Genomic DNA, 27,026 nt, shown 5'->3' on the forward strand with positions numbered 1-27,026 from the left:
AGCCCAGGCACAATTTTTAAGTGACTGGTATACAACACACTTCATCCGCCCGCAAGTACAGGTTGAACGGGCCCTCGCATCCCCCAACTTGCTGAGAGCTGTCATTATTAGCCACATTCCAGTACCATACAACACTATTCACTTACGCCATCTGGAAGAAGATTGCACGGAAATACGATGCACACATAAGGTTCTCCCCCCTACTGCCAATCAAATGTATTCCAGGCATCCCCCTAACAGCTGAAAACGTATTTCTTTTATGGCTGGACAAAGTTAACTTCCAATCCCTTGGAGACCTCTTCCCCGAGGGCACATTTATAACTCTGCAGATGGCCAAAGAGAGAGGAGGTACTACACCACTCGACACGTTCCTCTACTTTAGGCTACGTTACACCCTGCAGTCTTGTTCCCATCATTCCCCAAACAGCCAGCGACATGGGACCTTTTGCATAATGCAATTCAGGCGAAAGGTGAGGGGAGATTAGTGTCAATGATATATAAGTCCTTATTAACAGACACGGTAACCACTGACTCCCGAGCTAAACTAAAATGGGAAGCAGCCATCCAAGCTACAATACCTGAAGAGGACTGGGCTTACATCCTCCGTCAAACTCAGAATGTTGCTATAAACACCCGTTTCAAGCAAATCCATTTTAATTTTGTGCACCAAACCTACTATACCCCTGCCAAAAAAGACAGACGCCATCCAGAACTATCGGCACAATGCAGAAGATGTGGCACCACAGCCTCAGACTTCTTCCACATCGCCTGGAACTGACCCGAGATATCCCAATTCTGGACTACAGTCCTACAAACAATTGCTGACATATTAGGAGAGGAGCTGTCCCCACTCCCGATGGCAGCGCTCTTAGGTCTGACCAAATATCTGCATCCCGCGTCAAGGAAACTCGCAACCCTTCTCCTGGTGTTGGCGCGCAGACGGATTGCTATGGCACGGAGTCACTGCCCAGTTCCCACTCTGGCAGCCTGGAAAAAAGACATTTCGTATTGTCAAGATATGGACACTGAATGTATACAGACACTACCACTGCATGCACGACCCCCCGACATCTGGGGTCCATATATAGCATACTTGCTAAACAGCTCTGATATCTCAGACTCGCAAACTCAGTCTACGCAAACACGGAGTGCGGACAAGAACTTTCCAGAAGAACCGCACGCGGCAGATTAAGATAACGGGGACAAGTAGACAATAAATAACCTTTAAGATGAGCGTCAGGGGTGGGGGAACTGGAGCAGAGAAGATTGAATGTCGAGATTGTTATGACTGCACCCGGTTGGTGCAAATGTGTTTGTTTGTGTATGTAAACTCCAAAAATAAAGTTTTGAAAAAATCCTGCTAACCCACACTTCTTTTTGGGTGTCCTTGATCCTAAACTCTTTATCTAACCAGACTTCCTACTTCTCTTACCCCTCTCTATATGACTCCAGCCTCAGCTCTACTAAACGCTCTTACTACTCTAACCTTCTAAACTCTCAAGCCTCTGATCCTCGTTGTATCTTTCAAACCCTCTCTCGCCTCCTCTCCCCCCTACTCATGAGCCCTCAACCTCATCTCCCTTATCCCCTTCTGACTTCTTCTCCTCGAAGATTCTCTCTCTTCGCCAAAACATCACTTCCTCCTCTTTCTGCTAAGATCCCCCCTTTTCCACCAGTCCCCCTACCTGTATCACTGACTTCTCTCCTGTCACTCCGTCTGAGGTTTCCATTCTCCTGTCCAAATCTCATCCCACTGCTGCCCCCTCTGATCCACTCCCTACCCTCCTTATTCCCAAGATCTACCCTCTCCTCATTCCTTACCTAACTTCCTTCTTCAATATCTGTCTCTCTTCTGCTACCTTCCCCTCTGCCTTCAAGCATGCTACCATCATCCCTATTCTGAAGAAACCTTCTGCTAATCCTCATCTTGTATCCAACTTCCATCCAATCTCTCTTCTACCATTCCTCTCTAAATTACTTGAATGTCTAGTCTACTCTCAGCTCTCTGCGTTTGTCCCAACTTTTCTCTCCTTCCCCCCCTTTCAATCTGGCTTTCGCCCTAAACACTCCCGAGACTGCCCTCACCCAGGTCCTCAACTCCCTCCTCACTGATCGCTACTCTAAGCAATCCTGTCCTTATCCTCCTTGATCTCTCTGCAGCCTTTGACACTGTTGATCACCCCTTACTGCTCAACACTCTTTCCTCTTTAGGTTTCAAAGGCTCTGTCCTCAACTGGCTCTCTTCTTACCTCTCCCACCGCTCTTTTACCGTCTCCTGGGGTGGTCGTACCTCTTCTATGCTCCCCTTGGACTATGGTGTACCCCAAGGCTCTGTCCTTGGCCCTTTTCTTTTCTCTCTTTACACCTCCCTTCTCGCCCCTATCATCTCTTCCTTCAGTATTTCTCACCACTTCTACGCTGATGACACCCAGCTTTTCCTCTCATTCTCTTTCTTCACTGCTGGCCTCCATCTTAAGCTCTCTTCTTGTCTTACTGCCATTAAAAACTGGATGTCATCCCACTTTCTATCTTTCAATACAGACAAGACTGAAGTCTTATTCTTTCCCTCCAACACTATTCCTCCTCCTTCTCCCCTCCTTCTATTCACTTTCCTCCTGCTAATCTTCCTCTCTCTGTCCATGCTCGTAATCTAGGCATTTACTTTGACTCCTCCCTCTCCTTCACCCACCATATTTCTCTCACTTCCTGTGCATGTCGCTACCACCTTTTCAATATTCGCAAAGTACGCTCCTCTCTAACCTTCAATGCCACTAAACTTTTAATCTCCTCCCTTTTCTTCTCTCGTCTTTTCTACTGTTCTTCTCTCCTCTTTGGACTCCCTGCTTCTCATCTTGCCCCCCTCAAATCCCTCTACAACTCTGCCATTCGCACCTCTGTCTTCTCTCTCCTCACGACTCCATCTCCTCCTCGCTCTCACAGCTTGGCTAGCTTTCCTTTCATTCACCAACTCAAATTTCACTTCCTCTGTTTTGTCTTTAAATCTCTTCATGATCTTGCTCCCCCAAATCTCTCCTCTCTCATCTCATTCTACACTCCCTCCCGTTCCCTCAGATCTGCAAATCACTTCCTTCTCCTTGTTCCCCAGTCCCCATGTGCCTCCTCTCGTTTTCGCTCCTTTCAGCTCCTTGCCCACCTCCACTGGAACTCCTTTCCCCTCTCTATCTGTTCCATCCCCACTTATTCCTCCTTTCGTGCCTCCTTAAAATCCCTTCTTCTACACTCTCCTCCCTGATACTCTCCCTCATCTTACCTCTCTCCCCCTGCCTTGTCTCCTCGTAAGTCCCCTCTCCTCCTCTCGCCTTCAGCTTATCTCACTTCCTGTTCCCCACCCCCTCCCCTCTCCACCCCTTCTTCCCTCATTTATCTCCACTGGCAAATTGTTCTAATTGCTGTATTCCTGGTTTGACTCATATTTTGTAATTGCTTCTACTGTTATTGTATTCTTGTTGTTATAATGTACAGCGCTTTGGCGTAAAGCGCAATATAAACACAATAAGCATAAACATAAACTAAAATCGCTAAAGTGTCAACTTCCCCCTAACACAGGCCTTTAAGTGGAGGGGGGATCAGAAAATCCAAAATTCCTTAAATCCCCATTTTCCTGCCCAACTTACCCCAGCAAGTGAGGGAGGTCGGAAAAACAAACCGCTAAATCACCCTGTGTTTATTTCAAAGCAAAAGTGTGGGTGAAATAATAATTGCCATATACATTTGTATAAATCTGTAAACCAAACTGCGAGCCATTTTAAGCCTGTAGGAAATTGAAATTGCTCAGCAGTGCATATGTAAATTGTGTTCATTGACCAGTGTTGATTATTCCTTGAATTGAAATCTGTATAAAGTAAAGTATTGTGATTTGAAATTTCCCCAACAAATATGTGTGATTTATGTATTTAAAAAGAAGTTAGTTGCGAGCCACGAAGAAAGTGGAGTGTATAGTTTTAGTACAATCTCTATTACCTATAATTCAAATAAATATAAATATATTTCCTGTACACCGGCCTGGTTCTTGGTCATCTTATCTTTGTTAAAGCGCTGCAGGTACTTGACCCCCTGAGTTCCAGGAGTGCCTATAGGTGAAAAATTAAGATTGAGTAAGAATTGATTTTGATTTGGCATTGTGGTGAGTGGACAAAGGCGGATGAAGGGAGCTGGCAAGCTAAAATGATGCAAGATGTTACATCAGACGGAATTGACATTTGGTGTGAAGGTGGGATATGGCACAAAGCATTAGAGGCATTTTATGTGACCCAAAATGCTCAAGAAGAACTGAGTCAAATGGCTCATCTCACAACCTATCTATACTTCCACTTGCAGTTAGTGGAAGAACGAGTGCAGATGAGTGAGGCGTGTGCACAGAGTCGAATGAGATTCTAAATGAGGCGCAGAAAGAACTTAAACAGTTAGAAGATCAAGCACAGCAGGGCCATATTTTCGAGATAAAACAAGAAATCATCATGGAACAACTAAAAAATGAGTTACAAACACAGCAGCAAGAGAGTGAAGAGCGTGGAACACAGTTTTCTGCACTGCAAGATGCACATAACGAGTGTGTGGAAAATGTGAGCACACTGCAACATAAGGTAAATGATCAGAATATTTAGAATAGAGAGCTGTTAGATGACGTCTTGCACTTTCAATTACAAATAAAGGAGTTAAAAAATGAAAACAGTCCGTTAACTATAAAAGGGGTTGATTCCCCAAATGACTTTGATCAAATATAACAGCAGATACATACTTTAAAACAGCAGAAAATACAACTGGTGAAGGAAAAAGACCTCTTGGACCAGGAGAATAGTGTCCTTGCACAGAAGGTGCATCAGTTGAAAATGGATGCAGAAAAGTGTCAGTTAGGATCTCAGGAACTGACTGGAAATAGGCAAGAATATATAGAAATCATGGAATGTGTGTGGCAAGCGGATACTGACCTGTTACAGGCAGCGCAGTGTAGACCCGCACAAGAGAAAGAGATTGGTCTTTTGAAAGCAAACCGCTTTGAATATGCGCGCACAATGCAGGCAGCACAAAATGAAAATGAGCCCATTCGGAATGAAATCTGGGAATTAAAAGATCGATTAATGGCCCATAGTAAAGTGCTCAAGGCCAATTGGGCCCTGTGATCTGATTTAAAAAGCCAGTTCTTTGAACACCATCCGCATATAAAGGCAGAGAGAAGTAGGTTTAAGAGTTTGACAAATTAAATTGAAAAATACAACAGGCATTGAGGCACCCTGACCAATCAGGGTATTGGGAAGAGCCCTCTTATCCAGGGGTGATGCCCGCCCCATCAGGAACCTCATGCCAGTTAACCACAACTTTCTATGGGCCAACTGCGATTGACCTCATGCCTTCCACCTACAAAGCAAAAGGAAACATGAGGCATTTAGACATACCCAGGCCTAACCAAACTGATCCAGAAGACCAGTCTTTATCTGAGATTGATGAGTGCTCACCTCTATCACACAGAAGGGAAGGTGGCCGGACCAGTGTGTCCTGAGAAGGTAAGAATAATCCTTTGAGTACTTCAGACCATGAAAACTCCCTTGAGGAGAAAATGAGGGAGTTGGACTTAAAAAAAATGAGATTGAAGAGAAATCACCTAGCTCACTTCGCTGGAGAAGAACATTCAATCCTTCAGCTCAGGAGGGCATATTAAATACCTCCTTACATTCAGGGGAACGGGTAAAATGTCCCTAGATCTGGAAGGGGGAAGACTATGCAGTTGAGTCAGTCTGAGGAGGGACTGAGTATTATCCTATGCCAAAAGATGACTACAGGGAAATGACCCTGAGAATTCACAGCGGCACAGGCAAGAGGAGTCCAGACCCTCTGGCTCTGCAAGGTATTCCCAGTCTCATGGAGATGGGGAGCGCCTAGAAGATAGGGAATGGAGTACCAAGAACGGCTCTAAGTCAGCAGGTGAATGGTCCTAGGTGCAGAGAAAAAGGTAGAGAGGGAAACAAAGAAAGGGTTTTGTCAGAGACCTAATTAGACAGATCAAGGTCCTAAAGATCTTCATGACCCCATATCATAAAGACGCTAAGTATTTGGTGTGGAAACATCTAGAATTGTATGAACAGATGATATCCTCATTGGAATTAAAAATGACATAAATGAAGTTTGTGAAATGGACATTCTCTCCTGAATACTCCAGTTTCTTTTCGGGATGGGAGGATGTTAGGCAGAAACCTGTGCAGTTCCCTCTGGGACCACTGCAAAAGATTTAGAACTACAGGTGTTTGGCAGTAAACCCACTTGGTAGCAGTCTGTACCACACACATTCACTTGGTAGCTGTGGCTGAGCAGTCAGACTTCCCACAAGAAGAGTTAGGCAGTATACAGAGTATTCACAATAGGTCAAAAGAACATAGTAGAACAAGTAAACATTGACCAGAGCTTGGTGTAAAAGAGATGTAATTATTTATTTAAAACCACATCTAGTAAAACACACAGGCACTAATGTTAAGCAGTTCAAAAACACGGTCACTAAAAGATATACACTCCCTTAAAAGAATATTAGACAATTCTTAAGTAAAGCCCCACTTATTTTCAGACAGCGGTGAGCGCTTAACGCAGATGGCACTCCAATAATTCGTTTTAAAAAGGGAGAGAAAGGTAGATATAAATTGAAACAGATCCCAACACTTCCACAAGAACACAACAAGAGAGGAAGGCAAAGTAAAACCGTGAAGTTAGAGTTACGAAGGCCGGATCCACTTTAAGAGGATCAGAACAAAATGTGTCCAAGATCACACGGTTGCTGTGCACAAAAATCTTGAAAAGGTTCAAAAACAGTTGGACCAAAGAAAGGGACCAGTTAGAGGGTCAAGGCGGCCAGCCCAGTCCAGAAGGTTAAGGGATTATTATTACCTTGTAGCAATCTTTAGAAAGGGAGGCCTGGCGGACACGGTACCTTATAGTGGTGAGAATACTCCAGCGGGGGCAGTTGTTCCTGGCAGCGGATGCAAGTCGGTGCTTCGTCCGGGGGAAGAGAGGATCTCGTCGGGGAGGCAGACAGGAGTCCGTTGCACTGCCAGGGAAGAAACCAGCCGCGGAGTTCTCAGGTAAAAGGAGCGGTCCTTTGATTCGCGGTCCAGTGGTAAGTGGCTATCCGGTTGCCGGCGTGCTTGGCACGGGCAATTCGACCACAAGACATCCTGGGATGCGAGGAAAAGAAGGTAAACTGGTTGTGCCCACCAGTCAGGGGAAGAAGACGCTCCGGCAGGGAGATCTTCTCTGTCGTCGGGAAGTGGTGAGTCGGTTCCGCAGGGCTCCACCGGAGGTGTCGTCGTAGCAGGTCGGCTCAGCTTCTCCCTCGTCGGATTCTCAGGTCCTGTGGCGACTTCTGAAGTTCCAGTCCCCAAAGCCCTGCTTTTATGCAGCACACCCCCATTCACTCAGCCTAGCTGTCAATCAAACATGCTAAGTGGTGAGCGGCTCACCACTTGGGCCAATCACACAAGAGTGCGACTTGAGTTACCAAAGTAACTCAGTCCAGGGTGCCTAAACCCCCTCCCACACTCCCTGTGGTACCCAGACAGATTGGCACCACTTTTGGAGGCTTCTGTGGAGAAGCCCGCCAAAAAGTGGAACAAAGGCTCGACTTGGGTTGGAGTCACAGAAGAGAACACAAACGCCATTTTAGAATCGAGTCCTGGCAAAAAATACCAACCGGCGAATTAATATTAATTAAATAAACCGGCGGTATGTTCGAGGCTATGAGAATTAAATAATTAAAGTTGGTAGCCTCAAACAATGGAAAAATCCCATAGGGATATATTCGCGGTCGGATATAAAAAGTAGTATCCACTGCCACCAGCCAAAACTCGATCAGGGGGGATGGAGACGTGCCCCCTCGACTAACAGACCCCGGGGCAATCGAATTGCCCCGACCAGTACGTCCACAATATGATGGTTTGTACCGGTTTCTGTTAATAATTTGGGACTAGTAAAGCCAATGGTGACTTTACATGCCCTGGGAGACAGTAGTCAGTCCCAGGGTATGGAGTCTATGGTGAGGTGTCACTATGACACCCCTGTGTCACTGCACGGAGGGTGCTGTGTAACACACATAGTAAAAACACATGAGACCCTATGGAGTAAAGGACCCCATAGCCCATAAAACACATACACAGTCAAAGGAAAACCATAAATCATGTCCAAGAGTGGGAGAAAAAGAGTCTCACTCTTGGCAGGAGAAAAGAAAACAAACTCCAGAAATCCAGCAAAGCTGCTGGGGGACTCACTAGGTTAGGAAATTCAGCCTAAAGAGAGAATTCTCCCTAACAGAGGACCAGAATCATTCTAAATGGTCCATATAAGGCGGCCATTTTGAAGCATTTTTCCAAACAGAAGAGGCCCGTAAGGCTGCATATAATTTGCAATGTGGGGGGGATCCGGTGCCTATGGAGTTTGTGCAGCAGTTCAATCTGGAATTTGCTCAGACTTCCCAGCAGGTGAACACAAATAGTAGGGAGTTCATAATACATATTTCCATGCGCTGCCCAAATACATAATGACTCAGTTGGTGCATGATTTTCACGAGCACAGGACGCTGAATTGGGTGATTGAACAGGCCACCAGGATCTATGAAGTCCAAAAGCCCACTGAGAGTAAAAACACCCCCAAACCATCTAACACCCCTGCTGCTGCGAAGTTGGCGGAGGTCAAAACTACATCTCCATTGTATCTGGAAACGGGGGGCCTAAAAGTAACCCTCCTGCCAACAAGTAAAATGGAAGACAGAAGGGACCCCCTGGCCCGGTCCAATAGAATGGTAGTCAGCAGGGGCCCAGAACAACGATCCTTGAGACCTGCCACCTATGTAAGCCCTAGGTACAAGGGTACCAAGCCAATCTTGGGGTATGTATACACTCCCCCGGACCAGGGGGGGAACCAATCAGGTAAATACTGCCCCGGTAAACTTCCCTCAAACCTTCCCTCAGGAGAGAAGTATCACTCCACCTCCCAATCTGAACTTTTTCCCCAGATACCCCCCGAACCAGAACTTCCAGAATAATCCTCCTTTCTCTCCCCGATTCCAGGACAATAGATCCCTGACCCGGGAGAAGGGCGATTCAGGATAGAAAATTATGTGGGAAATTTCCAGTACCCGAACTACACCAGGGGAAGGGACAGTTACCCTTTTTCGGGAGCAGCAGAGGTGTGACTTGGGACCTCCCTACCACCAAGAAAAAGTCTTGCAGATGGAGCTACAGTCCAGCAACTGACCCATGACCTAGGGCGCATGCTGAGGGCTCAGTCCAACCCTCAACCTAACCCTGCTTCCCAGAATTCCTCATCACCCAGGGCTGATGCCCCGAGGGGGAAATGACAGGAGGAAACCTCTGACAGCCCACAGGTTCCTCTCAGCCTGAAAGTGACTTTTCTACCCCGGGACAGTTAGTACCCAGTTAGTACCCAAAGAGCAAGGGGTAAGTGGGAGAGACCAAAGAAGAACCCACTTTGTGGAGGGGCTCAAGATTATTCCCTTTGAAAGAGAAGAGTCCCTGGAGGACTCAGGTAAACCAACCTTCTCTTTCAGAAACAGGAGGATCCCTCTCAAAGAAGCATGGGTTCTAAAAGACCCTGACTGGGACAGAGTAATTATGAAGACCGACACAGAACAAGAAACTATTCTACCACAAAAATGTGATTCAGACAGAATAGAAACTGAGGTCTCCTGCTGCCAAATAGGCTCCGAGTACTGCCTCCAGGTAAAGTGTGACAGCAAAGAATTGAGGGAGAAACAGGATTCCCCAAATCCACCCATTGTTCGTTTGACATTTTTTCTAACAGATTCCCGATCTCCGACATAGAAAATCACCCAAGATCACCCAGTGTCCGAGTTCAATATCAAGAAAATGACCACCGTGCTGTCAAATAATTCACACTTTCTCTGCACCTTGGAGGAGAAAAAAGAGGGTGGTGTCTCAGTAAACCGTTACACAGCAAACCCTGATGGTGGCTCATTACCGGGCCAGGCCAGTTAGAAGCCTGAGTGAAGCGAGGGCATTAACGATAGCCGGGGCATCACCTGCTCCGGTAATGCCCCCGCCAAGGGGGGGTTTATTGCTATTAGTATCCTGCTACATTGTACCGGGATGCTAATCCGTTTTTTTTTCAAGTTGAATAACAGCTTGTTTGCCGTTTCCCAGCTTGAAAAAAAAAATACAAAACAAGAAGGCCTCCAAGGATCAGGGAGAAGGGAACCACATGTAGTCCCTTCTCCCTTTGCATGGGGGTCATTGCCATCAGGGATGCCAGTGAGGAACTCTGGAGTGCCAGGTAAGTGGGACGGGGATCTAAATATGTGGAAAAGAGGGGTGTGGGGAAGAGGACCCGGGAGAGCACAGGGGCCACTTACCTTGGACCAGCGAGGGAAGATGCCAGCATTCAGCTCCAAGGAGGCTCGGAGCAGTGGTTTTACCATGTGGTAAATCCTCCATTCTGAGTCTCCAGATTGGCTGGGAGGCCAGGAGTAAAAGTAGAATATTTGCAGGGTGATATGAGCCAGGAGGATGGGTCTAGGTGAGTATTTTACGCTTGACATGGAATAGCCTGAGATATCTGAAGAGGGGGGTTTATTTCAACAAGGGTCTAAGTATCTCTGAGTCAGGGGTCTCCAGACGATTTGGACTACAGATTCCACCAGTTCTAGCCAGCATTGTCAATGGTGAGGGATCACGGGTGTCATAGTACAAAACATCTGGGGAGCCGCAGGTTGTACACCCCTGCTCTAAGTGTTTCCATGTCATGTCTGGCACCACCACCCGCCACTCCTTTTTTCATTCTACAGAAGTGTGCATTATGGGATTTGTAGTTTCTATCCACACATCATTACCTTAGGCCTACACATCTTCAAATGCAAGGTGCTGTTGGCTAAAGACTGACCACTTGTCACCTACTTTCATACTACGACCCACTCAGGCCATTTTAACCGTTTCTGGGGCCCAGACAGCCTTGGGGCCCCCCTCGAAACCCATGCCCCCTCCCAATGTGAAAAATAAAGGGATTACATACCTCTCCAAGAGGATGCTATATTAAGTTTCACCTCTCACCTTAGACTTGCAAAGTCCACTATTTCAGCCAGGCACTATAGGCAGGTGTGAGCATGCCTTGCCTTTAATGTTTGAGGTATTCAGCAGCTTACATGACTCCTTCACCACCTGGACTACGGCATCCCTAGAACCAGTAGGGGCGCCCTACCCAGGGACGGCCTGCCTCTTCTGCAGTGTATTCGCTGCATGTGCAGGAGGAGGGTGGAGATGGCAAACGGGTGGCGGGCCTCTATATCATAGACTTCTGTTGTGTGGGTACTCTGGGTTTATGTTCTCTGGCAGTCAACCCACCACCTTACTTCGACCTCTCCTCGACCCCGAAATTCATCTGAAGCAAAGAATGCGCTACAGTAAAGCTCCAGAAGTTATTGTTCACTAGAAACAAATATTTAGCTTTTTTTTGCAATGTATAACTACTTTTTAAGCTCTAAATAGCAATAAATGTGCTTTAAAATGTATGTTATTGACACGAGCTCCGACCTATGCCCCAATCAAAAACCGAGCGACTACAGAAAACTCACCGATCCGGGCAGACTTTGCGATTGGCAACCTTTCAGGGACCTATAGGTTGTCACTGAATATGTAACTACAGATGGAACAGGAAATGACGCTCATGCGATACTTCCATGACATCCTTTGAATCTTGAGCGAGGAAGACCTCATTGATTCACAAAGAATCTGTTCGACCAGGCCCCAAGACCACCGCCCACTCAGCACATTCTCCAAGTTACACCTGCCACTCCCATTACGCAGCCGACATACTCCTGGGACAGCAGAGCCATCTCTCATGTACTGGTAAAACTGCCTTACCTATGTCTTAGACATTAAAGAGCTACCACCAGGGCTTTAAGTGGGCCGGGGCCTGTAATCTCCACTGGCAGCCCAGACCACAAAAAAATGCCTTTAATCCATAATGGTGGCGCGGCACCTGCGAGGCATCACTTCAAGCAAGAGATGCCCGTGGTCCGGCCCCACCATTATGAGAAAACGTGAGGCCGCTGGAAGCAGAGGCTTTGTGTTCTAAACCCTGAAGCCCCCCGCATTCACAGGAGTTTCAGTCTTTAGGAAAAAGGCCTCAACTTCCAGCGGCTTCACCCTTTTAGCCTCAATGGTGACGCTGCCCCTCCCCAGCTGGCGAGGGGCAGAGCCACCATTAAGGCTGAATAGGCGCTGTCCCCTGCCAGGAAAGCCTATAGAAAATAAATGCAGAGATCAGCACCCTCTCCCGCATGGGCAGAGGGTGCTGATCTCTACAAAAGCCTGCCTGGCAGGGGTGCCAGTAGCCCATTGAGCCAGGGTCAAGGGGCGTGGCCTAATAAGCCAGTAGGTGACCCCCACCGTTAGGCAACGCGCCCTTGATGAGCCCCAGCTCATTTTGCAGTGCACTTAAGGCACTGGCTACCACTCGCAGTGCACAATATCCAAGGTAGGCAGCAAAGCTATCACCAAGTGACATGCCTTAGGCAGAAACCCCGATCTCTCTGTAAATCACTCCTCTGAGAGCAGAGCAAAAGCATCACCGAGCAGCCACCAGAGCGCACATCGGCAGTGCTATCAATTAGATGGAGAAAGAGAAGCCTACCTTGGACAGAAGCAGTATCGCTCACCCGGGATATAGCTCAGCTGGCCACTTGATGCTGATATGTGACCATGATCTGCAAGGTCGCAGGTTTGAATCCAGACTAGGCCTTTCAATCTTACCTTCGCAGGTCGATAAATGAGATGCAACTTTGGTTGGGTGATATTGAATGGAAATATGTTCTCTGTAAAGCGCTTAGGCGAAAGCGCTACATACATGATATATCACTATCATATGGAACGTCTCTAGCTCTTTCCTTGGTGGGATTCAAACTTCTCAGGGGACCCCTGTGCCCTGCACTATGTTCCATGTACAAATATGTATGTATTTTCATAGACAGCATATGTCCGAGGTACCCAGATGAGGGAGTTTTTTTTTTTTTTTACCGAAATGCGAGCTTGAAGCCTGCCGCCAGGGTGTGCCAGCTGCCCCCAGGCCGCAGCCCTCAGCGTGCACAGTGGGGCACTGGCTGTGCCCCCTCTGGTCCTGCTATATTGCCGCGCCACGCGCTCAAAAAGCAAGAAATACAGTTACCAACAACCACGGCCATGAGAATTCAAATTCCTATGAATAAACCACGCACATTGGGGGCTGTGGTGCTGCCCCGTGAGGGGATACGCACGCGGCGGCGTGACGTTGCACGTCGCCGCGTGCGCCTTAAATAAACGGGGCGTTCCCGGCCGCGTCAGAGCGACCGGGGAGCCCGAAGCGTACAGACGTGTTGGTGTCCAGTCTGTGCGTGCATGGGCTCGCGGGCACGCAGCGGGGGCACCCAGAGACCCCCAACAGGGGCCATGCAGTTACCGCGCAAGCAGCACAGCTCCCAGCCTCCCGGTTCAGCAGGGCTTCCGGGGGGGAGCGAGGGGGCGCCCTAGTTAGGCGGGGGGGCGCCCTAGTTAGGGGGGGGGGGCGCCCGGGTTAGGGGGGAGGGGGAGCGCCGGGTTGGGCCATTAGGCCGGGTGTGGGTGTTTAACGGCAGCAGCACGTGGGGCCTGGTGCAGAGCTTCACACTGCGCAGAAGCAAAAGAGGCGGGCCTCGAAGAAGCCACGCCCACAGGTTTCGACCAGACTTGCTGAGCATGGCAACAGGCTTTCGAGTCCTCATTGGTTGATGTGTTGTGGGGCAGAGGCAGAGCCAATCACAATTGTTTTATTCTTGTCAACAAAAGCCAAACACACTGGCACTAGGAGACCGATCACGTGGCTGTAAAGGCCTGTAAAATAAGAGCTGTAATTAATGCTGATGGGGTCGGGACACTGTTTGTGGCCACCTCATAGAATGCGTATTTTTCCAGTACATTACAAATCTAGTGCCGGATCCCTCATAGAGGGAAACAGAGGGTCATAAATCAAAAGACAAGATGTGAAGAATATAAAATATAAGTGAGGGATAGGGCTACATGTACAGGAGGAGCCACAACTGTTGAGTCAGGAACAACGCCACAAATGACTATAAAGTTATTTATTAATAAGTAAAGACGAACTAAACTGACAGCAGGCGTCCTCGTAGGAAGACTCCTCTAAACTGCCATCGACCACAAAAGTAAACAGTTCCATATTCTAAATGGAACTGACACACTCATCAAAACTCTACAAGGAAAACATTACATCATAGTGCATCATAATATTTGCTGAAAACATTTGCTGAGTTGCAGTAACATATATACAATTCAGAGACCAATCTCAACACATCTCCTTCCTTTAATAAACAAAAAATTCTAACCCACATAATAGTCATCTAACCTGATGGGTCTGTTCCTTACTCTGCTCACTTTCAGACCGGTGTTGTCACAACTGTTTCTGTCACATTCAACATCCACCACTCTGTCTGCACATGGTCCAAAGACTGAATTTTCTTCTGTTTCTAGATCCCTCTCACTACCCTCGGCAATGTCTATATTGCTTTTAGCTAATCTAGACATCGCCCAGCATTCACCACCCTCCATAATAACAACATTACCCCTTATGCTTGCAATCCTCTTGGGACCAATAAACTTACTAGTAATGCATTTGGGAGACGCTCTAGGATTTTTTACATAGACCCAATCCCCAACAGACCAAGTCGTCTCTCGTGCAGCTTTCTTGTCATCAAAACGAACCTTGTACTCGATCTGAGTTTCCTTAATTAAATCCATTATTTTCTTTCTGTCTACATTCACACTCCTAGCAAGATCCATCCATCCCGGACATAATTTTGTCCCCGGGTGTCTACCCTTGAGGGATGAAAAGGGAGAGACTCCAGTGATGGAATGTGGAGTTACACAGTAACTCCAAACCATTTCTCTTACAACTGTACGCCACTCAAGTCCCGATGCCATAGCCAACTGCAGACCACCTTTGATAAATCTATTCATCCTTTCAACCAAACCATTCGCTCTGGGTTGATACAACGCTGTCCTGTAATGTCTTATTCCGTACCTGTTCAAAAATTCCATCATTCTGTCCGAACAAAACTGGACACCGTTGTCTGAGACAAGCTCGGACGGGAACCCCTCCCTGTAAAACACTTCCTCAAGGAAAGTGATCATTTGGGACGTGGTCGCTTCCCTTATGGCTTTCCATTCAACCCATTTTGTGTGATAATCTACCAGTACAATGATATACTTGAACTCTTCTCCCAACTCCTGAATGGGTCCCATCAAATCTACTGCTAACTTCCTCCAAGGCTCTGTGGGAATACTAACAGGTCTTAACGGTGTTTCCCTGACACATTTGGACTTATCACTTCTCTCACACTCTTTACATTTCCTGACCGCTCTTTCTACTTCCCCATCAATACCAGGCCACCAAAACGATTGCCTTATATGTCTCTTAGTGCCTCCCATACCCAGATGACCCTGGTGAGCTATCTCCACAAGTTTAGCTCTCACAGCGGAGGGAGGTATAATCCTCAACCCTTTCCTAAGTTGAACCCCGTTCCCCGACAAGTTCAACTCCTCTTTGATATTATAGAATGTCTCAAATTTCTTTTCTACCAGATCCTTCCTGGGCCATCCCATTTTGACCCAGATCTTAACTTGGCCTAACATATCATCAATATTATCCGCCGACACCCACTCTTCTTCACATATGGCATTGTGCACCATTTCACAAATCCCTACAGAAGACTCTGTATCTGTATTATTGCATTCTTCACTTTGAATAGGCAATCTGGACAGACAGTCAGCAATAACATTATCCCCACCAGGAACATAGACCATTCTAAAATCATACCCCAAAAGATCCACCATCCACCGGGATATCCTGGGTGATCCTTTTGTCCAGTCGGCACTGCCTAACAACTGAACCAACGGTTTGTGATCCGTTTTGACCAGAAAGGATTGGCCCCAAAGAAAAAAATTAAAATGACTTACTGCCCATGAGACGGCTAACGCCTCTCTCTCAACTACAGAGTAATTGTTCTCTGCCCCCCTTAATGGGCGAGAGGCAAAGGCTATGACATTTTCAACGCTCCCTTCATATTGAAACAGGGCAGCTCCGAGCCCCAACATGCTTGCGTCTACAGCTAACACAGTCTTCCTTCCAGAAACAAACCCACCTAAGGAGGGAGCTCCAACTATGCCCTGCTTTATTTTAACAAAGGCTTCCTGGCATTGGTCTGACCACACATATCTGGAGCCCTTTTTCAATAATTCTCTCAAAGGAGACGAAATATTTGCAAACCCATCAACAAATTTGTGATAATATTCCGCCAACCCCATGAACGAACGTAACTGATCCTTATCATGGGGTTGTGGAGCATTCACAATGCTGTCCACCAAGGACTTCCTGGGAGAAATACCCTTATGAGAAATGTTGTGTCCCAAATAATCAACTTCTTTCATAGCGATTCTGCATTTACTTCTTTGTACTGTTAAACCGGCATTCCTAAGTCTAACCAAAACAGATCTTAACACATTGTCATGTTCGATCATGTCCTTAGCAAATATGAGAATGTCATCCTGAAATACGGTCACATTATTAAGACCTTTGAGGACCGTTTCCATCACTCTCTGGAAAACAGATGCTGCCGAAGCTAAACCAAAGGGCATGCGTTTATACATAAAAACCCCTTCCGGAGTGATAAACGCAGTTAAATGTTGACAATTTCCAGACAGTGGCACTTGGTGATACGCAGACGATAGGTCAATAATGGAGAACAGTTTGGGCTCTCCCAGAGTGGACAGGATCTCCGAAATGTTTGGCAATGGATGTCTCTCCACTACAATGTTCCTGCGTAAATCCACACACAACCTCAAGTTACCACTGGCCTTAGTAACTAACACCACAGGAGACAACCATTCTGTGGCTGCTACTGGCTCGATCACTCCCTTCTTCATCAGACAGTCAAGTTCTTCCTTGAGTTGTGCCCGCATCTTTAAAGGAACTTGACGAACCTTGTGTACAACAGATTGAGCATTTTTTTTTAATTTGATGTGATGTTCAAAATCCTTAAGTTTGCCAAGGTCCTCCGTAAACACCTCCGGAAACTCTTTGGTCCAGCAATCCTCCACTTCGGCAATCGATACAGGAACTGGTGCACTTCCTTGTACTATTATTCCCAATTTCTTCTGTTCTTCCCAGCCCAGCAACGATGCTCCCTTCTCTGCCACAAGGAACATGGCTTGACATGTTCTTCCTTTGTAACACACTTCTGAAGGAATTTGACCAACAATTTTTATGTCAGAGTTGGCATACCCGCATACTCTTATGCCAGTGGGAAGTATACTTGCATCATCTTTTTTGAGAACATTTCTAAAGGTTTCTCTTGATATAATGGACCACGGTGAGCAAGAGTCTACTTTCATAGACAGTTCAACTCCATCAATGCTGAACAGATCGACGGGGCCTTTATCATTAGCGGACACTTCCGATACTTGAAATACATGCTTAGGAGTCATCTCCTGCACGGCCAAATTTTGATGTGAGTAATACCCTGTTTTACTGTCAAGTTCTCCAGTATTGTCCGTTTTTTGTTCTACATAGTTGATCGACCTACTCCTGCAAACATTTGCAAAATGGCCTCTTCCCTTGCACTTGAAACAATCCGCGTTCTTGGCTGGACATGACGGATAGTTCATTCCATGCCTGAGGCTGCCACAACGAGGACACATATTCTTTGCAATCCAAGGCCCTTTCTTTGCCATGGGGTAATTACCCCTCTTCTTTTGATCCACAACACAAACCGGGGTTTGATCAACACTGAGCTTATCAATTTTGAGTTCCTTTACATATTCGGACGTTTGTTCAATGCTTCTTGCCATCTCGATAGCCTCTTGGAGAACCATATCTTTTGTCAATAGTTTCTCTTGAATTCTAGGGTTGTTTGTGCATCTGACAAGCTGATCCCTGATGAGCGAGTCTGTTAATTGCTCAAACTCGCACGTATAGCTTAGTGATCTGAGACAGGCAACATAAGATTCCACCGATTCTGATCTCTCTTGGACCCTCTGAAAGAACTTATGCCTTTCAAAACTGACATTCTTTTTGGGCTCAAAATGGTCTCGAGGTTGCTTTAGGGCAAATAAGTATTCATCCATATCCCCAGATCCTTGATCCCTATTTCTCGGAAGGCCATCATATATCCTGCGCCCTTCAGTGCCCAAGTTGTGAAGAAGTAATGCTTTTTTCCGTGCTGCAGGATACCTGTCTCCACCCATGGCCACTAGATAATTCTCAAAAATGTCTTTCCACCTATCCCATGGGATAACTGGGCGGCCTGGCTCGTTGACAAACGGCAGAGGAGGTGGTATGGAGGCCATGTCGAACAGGGGATGGGATGATTATGTTGTTAAAAGGAGAAATTTGAATTAAGCTCAGTAGTTGCTTTGAAACTACTATTTTGCATAAATAAAACAAAATTTTGCACCGTTTTGTCTTGATGGGAGTTATCAAAATTGAAGATCACCAATGGTTGACAGCAATATGTAAATTGTCACTTGGGAGACCAGGGTGTCCACTTGTACAGTTTTGTATAATGAGGCTGGCGAAGTCAGAAATAGATGTGAGACTTTGTGCACTTTATCTCATGAGGACACACACGGCTTGTTTGGTGTGCGTGTCCCTTTAAATATACTAGCACCAGTCTTCAACTCGCGCCTTCCTTTGATCTGATTGGCGCCGCGAGTGAAGCAAGACCGCCACTCCCCGCTCGCAAGCACACGTCTGCTCGCGAGCCTCCTTTGTCCATGGGCGGGGCTCGCGCTGTGAAGTATGCAGCACTGGCTTCGTTCGCGAGATCCAATCAGCTCGCGAGTCCCTTTCGCTCGAGCTGGGCTTGCGCTCGTTCACACTGTGGATGAGCGGCGCTGCTCGTTGTTTACATAAAAAAATGAGAGCGCTCTCCCACGCAGTACTTCCCCTTCAATCGGCTCACACATGCATCTGACCTGTTGGGGATGGCACCTCCCCGGTCTCCACTCCGACTCCCTCTCCTTCGGCGGCAGATGATCAAGCCTGCTGTCACGCCGCCGCAGGAATGCAACTTTGCTCTGGGTCTTCACTGCGAATCCTCGTCGCCAATGTTGAGTCAGGAACAACGCCACAAATGACTATAAAGTTATTTATTAATAAGTAAAGACGAACTAAACTGACAGCAGGCGTCCTCGTAGGAAGACTCCTCTAAACTGCCGTCGACCACAAAAGTAAACAGTTCCATATTCTAAATGGAACTGACACACTCATCAAAACTCTACAAGGAAAACATTACATCATAGTGCATCATAATATTTGCTGAAAACATTTGCTGAGTTGCAGTAACATATATACAATTCAGAGACCAATCTCAACAACAACATATGCATGAAATGCATGGATTATCAAGAGAAGAAGTCGTTGGCCATAATTGATTGGTACATGCTGATTCTGTTATGTGGTGTTAGTAAAAATAATGTCATTAGACTCTTTAATGAAGAGAACTGAATTTTTTGTTACAGAAGCATTCGATACATTGTTTATCTGTGCGGGGGGACACCAGTGTGTACCAAAGGTGGAGCATGCATTGCAGTGTAATGTTGCTACTGAGAAGAAGCAGAGTAAAGGGAATGGATGTGAAGAAAGAGGGAAAGTAAGAGTGGAATTGAAAGTAAGAGTGCAAAGGAAGGAAGGAGAAGGGAACTACTGGGTGGTTTACTATTGACTTTCAGAGGTTTCTTCTGAGGTCTGGCCATAGCTCTCGACCTTTCATGGCCCTTGGGCGGGTGAAAACACCTGATTTAGTATTTGGCGAGTGAAAGCCCATTGATTCCTATGGGCATGTAGGGAACTGGGCAGGTGAGTGAGCTGCTTAAATGGCGGGTGACACCCGCCAAAAGCGTGTGAGTTGAGAGGTATGGGCTGATGTGCCGGGGGAGCCGCTTTAGGAGGGATTATAGGGGGCGGGGGGAGCCCAGCCAGGAATGGTGATGATCTAGAATGAATTCGAGAAATAATTGAGTTATATGGAGTTGTCAGAAGCGCTCCGTAAAAGAGTTCTAATTAATGGAGGTTTGCAGATTTCTGGGGATGTGCAATTGGGCGTGGAGATGTGGGGGTCCGAGGGGGACTTGCAAAGGTACTTCTGCAAGGGGTTCCAGATTTCCAAGAATTTTATATTTTCGATGGTCTCTTTACATATTGTTTTTTTCTAAGCGGTGAGATAGACAGATGGAGTTCCACCAGAACGATGGGTGGGCGTGTCTTTTTGACCCAATTTGTGGTGATACCTTGAATGGCTGCAGCTAGAAAAGTATCAAGTAGGGAGATTTACCTAAGATTAAGAAGTCTATCTTTAGCGTTTGGTAGCTAATGAATTGGTGCGACGGTCTTTCAATGAGCGTATGGAGCCAATGTTGGTGACAAACTCACAGGTAGGTCCGAGGGCTACTACGAGTTTGCTGATTCTCGGAAGGCCCAACACCTTCCCCCAAAAGGAACATAGGCCCAGTCAGACAGCGGGCCTCATTACGAGGTTGGAGGTAATGGAAAAACGATGCCGGTAAAGGATTAACGGCATCGCTTACCGCTCCGGTGTATTATGACCAGGCAACCCGCTATTAGCCGCACCCTAAATAACGGTGCCTCTAATAGCGGCATGGGCGTGTACACGCGCCCCTTCGGGGAGCAAACGCCAGCATGCCGGTATTAGGAGGACATCCCAACCCACGCGGACATGCAAATACCGGCATCCAGAAGCCGGTAATCACGGGCTGCACGATGCCGGCCATACAGGCATCACAGACCACCCGCAAACAGCAATCAGCAATCAAGCCGACTGCCATAGGTGTACACAATCACCACAGGTGTAGTCAATGAAGGCTGGGCAAGTATAAAATGAGCACACCCACACACCACATCCCTTCCAACACTAAAATGCTACCACTAGCTGTTGCAATAATGGCGCTGGAGGACATGCCAATACTGCTACAACTACAGCAACAACACCAACAACAACAGCAGCAACAACAGGCAGCACAGAGGAGACGCAGGAGGAGAAGGAGGGTGAGACAGGCCCAGCAATTACCACCAGCGCAGCCAGCAGTGCCTCGTAGGCAGCCACCAATCCCTCGCATCAGACCCAGCCCATTCAACCTAACCCCTGAGCAGATCCACACCCTGTACCGGTTGGACCGGGACACCATCACCACCATAGTGGACATGATACACAACGACATTGCCAGCCTCATAGAAATACGAACTGCCATCCCCCCGCTACTAAAGGTGGTGTCCGTGCTCCACTTCCTGGCCACAGGCACCTATCAACACACAGTGGGGCAGCTGCATGGCATTTCACAACCACTTTTTTCACGCATGTTGAACCAAGTGCTGGATGCCCTCCTGAAGCACGCAAGCACCCACATATCCCTACCACGGACTGCCCAGGAGATAGCCGACACCAAAGTAGTTTTCCATGCACTGGCAGGCATGCCCAATTGTGTTGGTGGCCTGGACTGCACCAATGTTGAATTGGTAGTCCCCCATGCCATAGAGGCGGTGTACTGCAATCGCAAGCAATACCACTCCATCAATGTGCAGATGGTATGTGACTCCAGCAAGATCATCACATATTGCTGCGCCTGATATCCCGGATCAACATATGATGCCATGGTGCTGTGCAACTCCACGCTACCCCGTCACATGGAGCGACATGCTGGACCACGTGCCTGGCTTCTTGGTGAGTTGCCCAACTGGCTCATAGCAGTGCTTTGGGGCACTGATGTGTAGGGATGCATACTCCACCTGGGTGGGAAAGGGGATGGGGTGCATACTCCACCTGGGTGGGAAAGGGGCGGGATGCATACTCCACCTGGGTGGGAAAGGGGTGGGGATGCATACTCCACCTGGGTGGGAAAGGGGGGGGATGTATACTCCACCTGGGTGGGACATGTCAGTGATTGTAGAATACATGCGGAGCTAAACACTCCTGACCTGAACCTCCCAAACAGAACATGAGACATCACTGGCACACATTTTACCATCAATGCATATCCAACACAACAAGTAAGAGGCACGACCAGGCCACCATGGGTATGACAAGCAATGCATGACTGAACAGGATTGCAACTGTGCCAATGTGGCTAGTGTGATCATGCACAATGTAGAATGCACAACTTGAACGGGAGGCGAAACATTGGCGTACAACCACAGTACATCCACCTCAGCATGCATCATAACACCCTGCATCATCTATTGAACGCCATCCAGACTACCACACCTCATAACAGTATAGTATGCACCAACGTAACAATCTTGCATGCGTACAGGGACATGTGCATGTCCACACCGAATAGCTGCGGCCATGACTGTGCTTCCTGAAGGTGGCAGCTCAGAGTGACACACACGTATTTGTATTTGCTTGCAGGTGATGGAGGATATCCCTTGAGGCCGTGGCTACTTACCCCTGTGCGGAACCCGCAGAACACCCATGAAGAGGAGTACAAACTTGTTCACACCCGTACCCATGTTGTGATTGAGCAGACCTTTGGCCTGTTGAAGGCGCGTTTCCGCTGCCTAAGCAGGTCTGGTGGGGCATTCCTATTTAGTCTGAGAAGGTGGCAAAGATCACCATGGCCTGTGTCATGCTGCACAACATGTGCGTCCGGAGAAATGTACCACTGCCACCTGACATTGACATGCATGCACCGGGTGAGGATGATGAGGATGGAGACGGAGGTGAAGTAGCCCCCCTGCCAGTACATGATGCACGGGATGGGCATGCAGTACACCAAGCACTGATTCACGAATACCTCTGAACCACAGTGACTATGATAGACATGTGTCACAGACACACTGGGTCCATGTGGACATGCACACTGGGACTGTTTGGAGTTGGCCACTGAACAATGTCACACATTAAATGGATAAACACAAAGTGAACAATGTCCAGCCATTGAATTTTTTTAAACACAATGTGTGTATTTGTTCTAACAGAGAAAATGTTACCACTCCCCCCAACCCCCAGTGAACTCCCTAACCCACCCTACAAACCCCAAAAATCCCCAATGAACTCCCTAACCCACCCTACAAACCCCAATAATCCCCAGTGAACTCCCTAACCCACCCTACAAACCTCAAAAATCCCCAGTGAACTCCCTAACAAACCCTACAAACCCAAAAAGTCCCCAAATGTACTCCATGATATGGTTCACTTCACCCACAACCATGCGTCCCACTCCCATTGTCTGGGCACTCTACTTCCTGGGCTTTTTGTTGTCTGGGGGTGGCATCTCCGAGTGCCGTCCACTCCTCCGGGTCATCCGCACAGGGCTTGCGGGGACTGAGGATGCAGGTGTTGTGTCAGTGGATGTGTCCGAGGCAGGTCCCACGCCTGCTCCAAGGCGTGGCCGCTGCATATGGAGCAGGATGGAGGTTAGGACTTGGGTTACTGCCCCCAGACAGTCCTGCATGAGCACAGCCGACGCATTCACGGCAGATGTGTTCACTGCGATGGCCGCTGTGGTCCCCGCAATGGCAGTTGCAATGCCCCTCCTTCTTTCCTCCCCATCAGCAATATACTGCCGCAGGAGTTCCAGCATTGACTCCTGTCGTGCCTCTAACCTCGACAGGCATGACTCCAGGTTGTTGGTGGGAGCTGGAGTGGTGGAAGTTGTATCTGGAGTGGTGGATGGTTCATGCACGGGGCCTGCATTCTACATGAAGGCCAACTCGGAGGGGGTCAGGTCTGAGTTATGGAGGCAGGGATCGTCACTGCTGTAGGGCTCCATATGGGGGGGGGGAGAGGGCTTTGGGTGGGTGTAGAAGTCACAACTGTGACACCCTCGGGGTCCACATTGGCATCCACAACGTCCTTGGTGGTTGGTGGCGCAGGAAGGGATACCCCTCCGACTGTTGTGGGTGTGTGCTACTGGTCCTGATGTGTGTCGGCCACACTGGCGGCAGGTGTTGTTGGCTGGCTTTCCACCCGGTCAGGCATACTGCCTGCGGGTCTGGCCTGTTTGTCTGGCTGGTGGGTGGTGGCAGGGCCGGTCCTACAACAGATTGCACCCCAGACGGGAAGCATCGTTGGCGCCCTCCCTCCCCCGACCTGTGATCTCATGCATGTGTGATGGGCTGAGCAGCTGGAGTGGGGACTATGAGTTAACATAATTGTCAATGCTGGCATCTGCTGAATTTGATGAACCTCAGAAAAAAGCAATAAGAGGGGCAAACCCGAACAGGCCTGTTTATGTTAGTCATTCATTTTTAGTAACAATGACCAGTTTGCTGCTGTGACTCCGGTCAGAGAATCGACAATTTCAGATCTACACTAATGTCATTTGTATGACCTCAAACATTTAGCCACTCTTAAAAGGTGATGAACTGGTCTTGAACAGTGTTACTCGAACCTCCAAGTACAAGCCCCAGCAACTTACCCACCGATAGCTGTCCAAGCCCGTCTATCGCAGCATCAAAATACATGCATTTATGCAATATGTATTGTATCAAATATTTCACGGGAAGTTAAATATATTTAGGAGGGACACACGTAAACAATATCACTACTCCATGTGAGTGGTAAAGTCTACTTTAAACATATGCAGAGAGTTGACATGCATGTACAATTCAACATAGCTCCCAATGTTAATGTTGGAGAGGTGGCGTTCTAAAATGATGACATTACGATGTGGACTTTACATTGAAACACACTGCATTGCATTACCGCGGCAGAGAAATGGCAGTTCAAGTAATGGCGTTTTTTTTTCGCTTATGCTTGTGAACTCTCAAAATTCTTAAATGTTTCCTTCGTGATCACTCATTTTAGCTCCCGACATCACCATGAAAATGTAAGATCGCAAAGAAAAACAATGTCTACTATCCCAACATAAAAACAAAAACAATCAAATTCTTAAAGGGTGGAAGGCAACCTTTTCTTGGGACTCGTTAAGTTTACTTTTTGCAAATTACTAGTCGCGTGCTGCTTGAATAACAGCGGCCCTTTCATATTGTGCACTGTATAGACGAATTTCATTTCAAGGGACTTGGAGTACTGCGGGTATCAGGGGAAGCATCTCCAGTGTACCCCAAGCGTAGTGCGATTTTTCCTCCACCCTCACCCCCCCCAGCCTTGCAGCCCTGCGCTTTTTCACATTCTCCATTATGGTAAAAAACATTGTCCCCAGCTTGGGATTGAAATTGACTATTTAGAAGGAGCTGCCTCCCCAGGGTGTGTCTAGTTGCTGGCGTATCAAATGCAGAAAGGGGTGGCATCAAGAGCCCCACGCTCTGAAACATCTTTTGCACACTGGTTGGTCACACGACAGAAAGTGTGACCAGGTGATTCCCCAACACTTGAACCATTTTTTAGAGACCTGGCTTTGATTAATGTGGTGTTAGCTAGTCATGGCCATTTCCCAGCGTTAGTGTTAAAGGAGATCGGAAGCTGCACCGTGCGGGGTATTTTAAAGGCCATGAATTGATGCTACAGCATGTCGCCCCCAATGGAACAAAGAAAGTCTGGGTATTTGCATTATACGGAAGACAGGCCAACCGTCCACGGAGACGGTCTCTACTGTAATTGCTGAGTCACTTTCCCGAGCCAGCTGCTGTGCAGACTTCACTCAGCGTTTGGTCCAGCGCCTGCATCCATCCTTCACACCATCATTCACAAGGCGCGTTCGTGTAGGTGTTTGTTTATCTTGTTAGACTAGCGTGATTGCTATTCCAAACAGAAAAAGCACAACGACAAAGAAGAGTATAAGACAAGTCTGAGCGAACAGTGAAATGTATGAAACTCTTGCACTAAAATAAAGTCAGCAGTGCATGCCCAGGAAAGAGGGAACGATGAATAATATGCTCGGCAACTAGGGGGGCGTAGTAACCCCCAAACCGGCCCAAGCGTGGTACCGGCCCCCAGGGCCTCGCCCTCGAAGTGATTTTGGCCCGGCCACAGGCCGAATGGCCGACGGCAGACCAATCCAACCCCGCTGGAACGTGAAACTGTCTAAGATCTGCTGACGGTGACACTCTGCCCAGGTCTTCCAAGATCCGGCCTTTTGATCTCCCGAGGAGAGTCCACCCCCAGTGCTCGCTTCCTTTTTCATGAGTACTTGAGCCTTGACAAAAGTGTCTAGCTTTGTGGACTCCAGAGGCCGTTCTTGGTTGGTACAGTCATCTCTGCAATACCATTTAAAAATATATAAAACACCTATGCAGCAATAGGCCTCACCTGTGAGGACGGGAGCAGGAGGAAAGAAGTGTGCTTGCCTCGGCAGACTGTAGTTACTGCCTGATTTCCTGAAACAAGGCCCAATCAGCGAGGGCAGGATTCAGCAACGGTTTGTATTTGCTGATTCTGCTGCTGCTTGGCAGTGTGTGCTTGTGATGGGAAGAACTTCAGGATTTAGTGACCCAATCGCTCCTCTTTTCTGTTATGGCCGTGGCCGACAACACCAGCCAGCCCCAATCGATCCACACTTCAGTGTCAGTGCACGCCCATAGCTTGGAGGAGGGCACACCGCAAGTGTGCCCATGGGCCTGGCTGGCGCCAGTGGCACCAGTGCCACCTGGGGCCGAGGGAAGGTAATAAAGCAACAAATGTTGCTAATTTACTTGCCAATTGCCCTGCCCTGCCTGAGGGCCGAGGCCAGGCCCGTTTCTTGGCCCGGGCGAGGCAGGCAACTGCCCGGGGCGCAATAGCCCCACGGGTGCAATTGCCCCAGTCCCTGGAGCCTCTGGAGGGGATGGAATTCCCCAGTTTCTGGGGCGGCGCATTGACGTGGGGAAAGTCCCGCAGGTCAGGTGCTGGCGCTGCCCCTTCCGACTGTAATGTCACGTAGTACAAAAGTACTACGTGACATTACAGAAGTCAGAAGCTCCCACTGACCACTTTCGCGCCACTTGGGGTGGGGGGCATAAGCACACCAATAAAAACACTTTAGGTCCCCCTGCAGCTAAAACCAGCCCCTTCCATC

The sequence above is a fragment of the Ambystoma mexicanum genome, chromosome 5q (genome assembly GCF_040938575.1).
Source record: "Ambystoma mexicanum isolate Mex_15411 chromosome 5q, UKY_AmexF1_1, whole genome shotgun sequence".
Taxonomy (NCBI): domain Eukaryota; kingdom Metazoa; phylum Chordata; class Amphibia; order Caudata; family Ambystomatidae; genus Ambystoma; species Ambystoma mexicanum.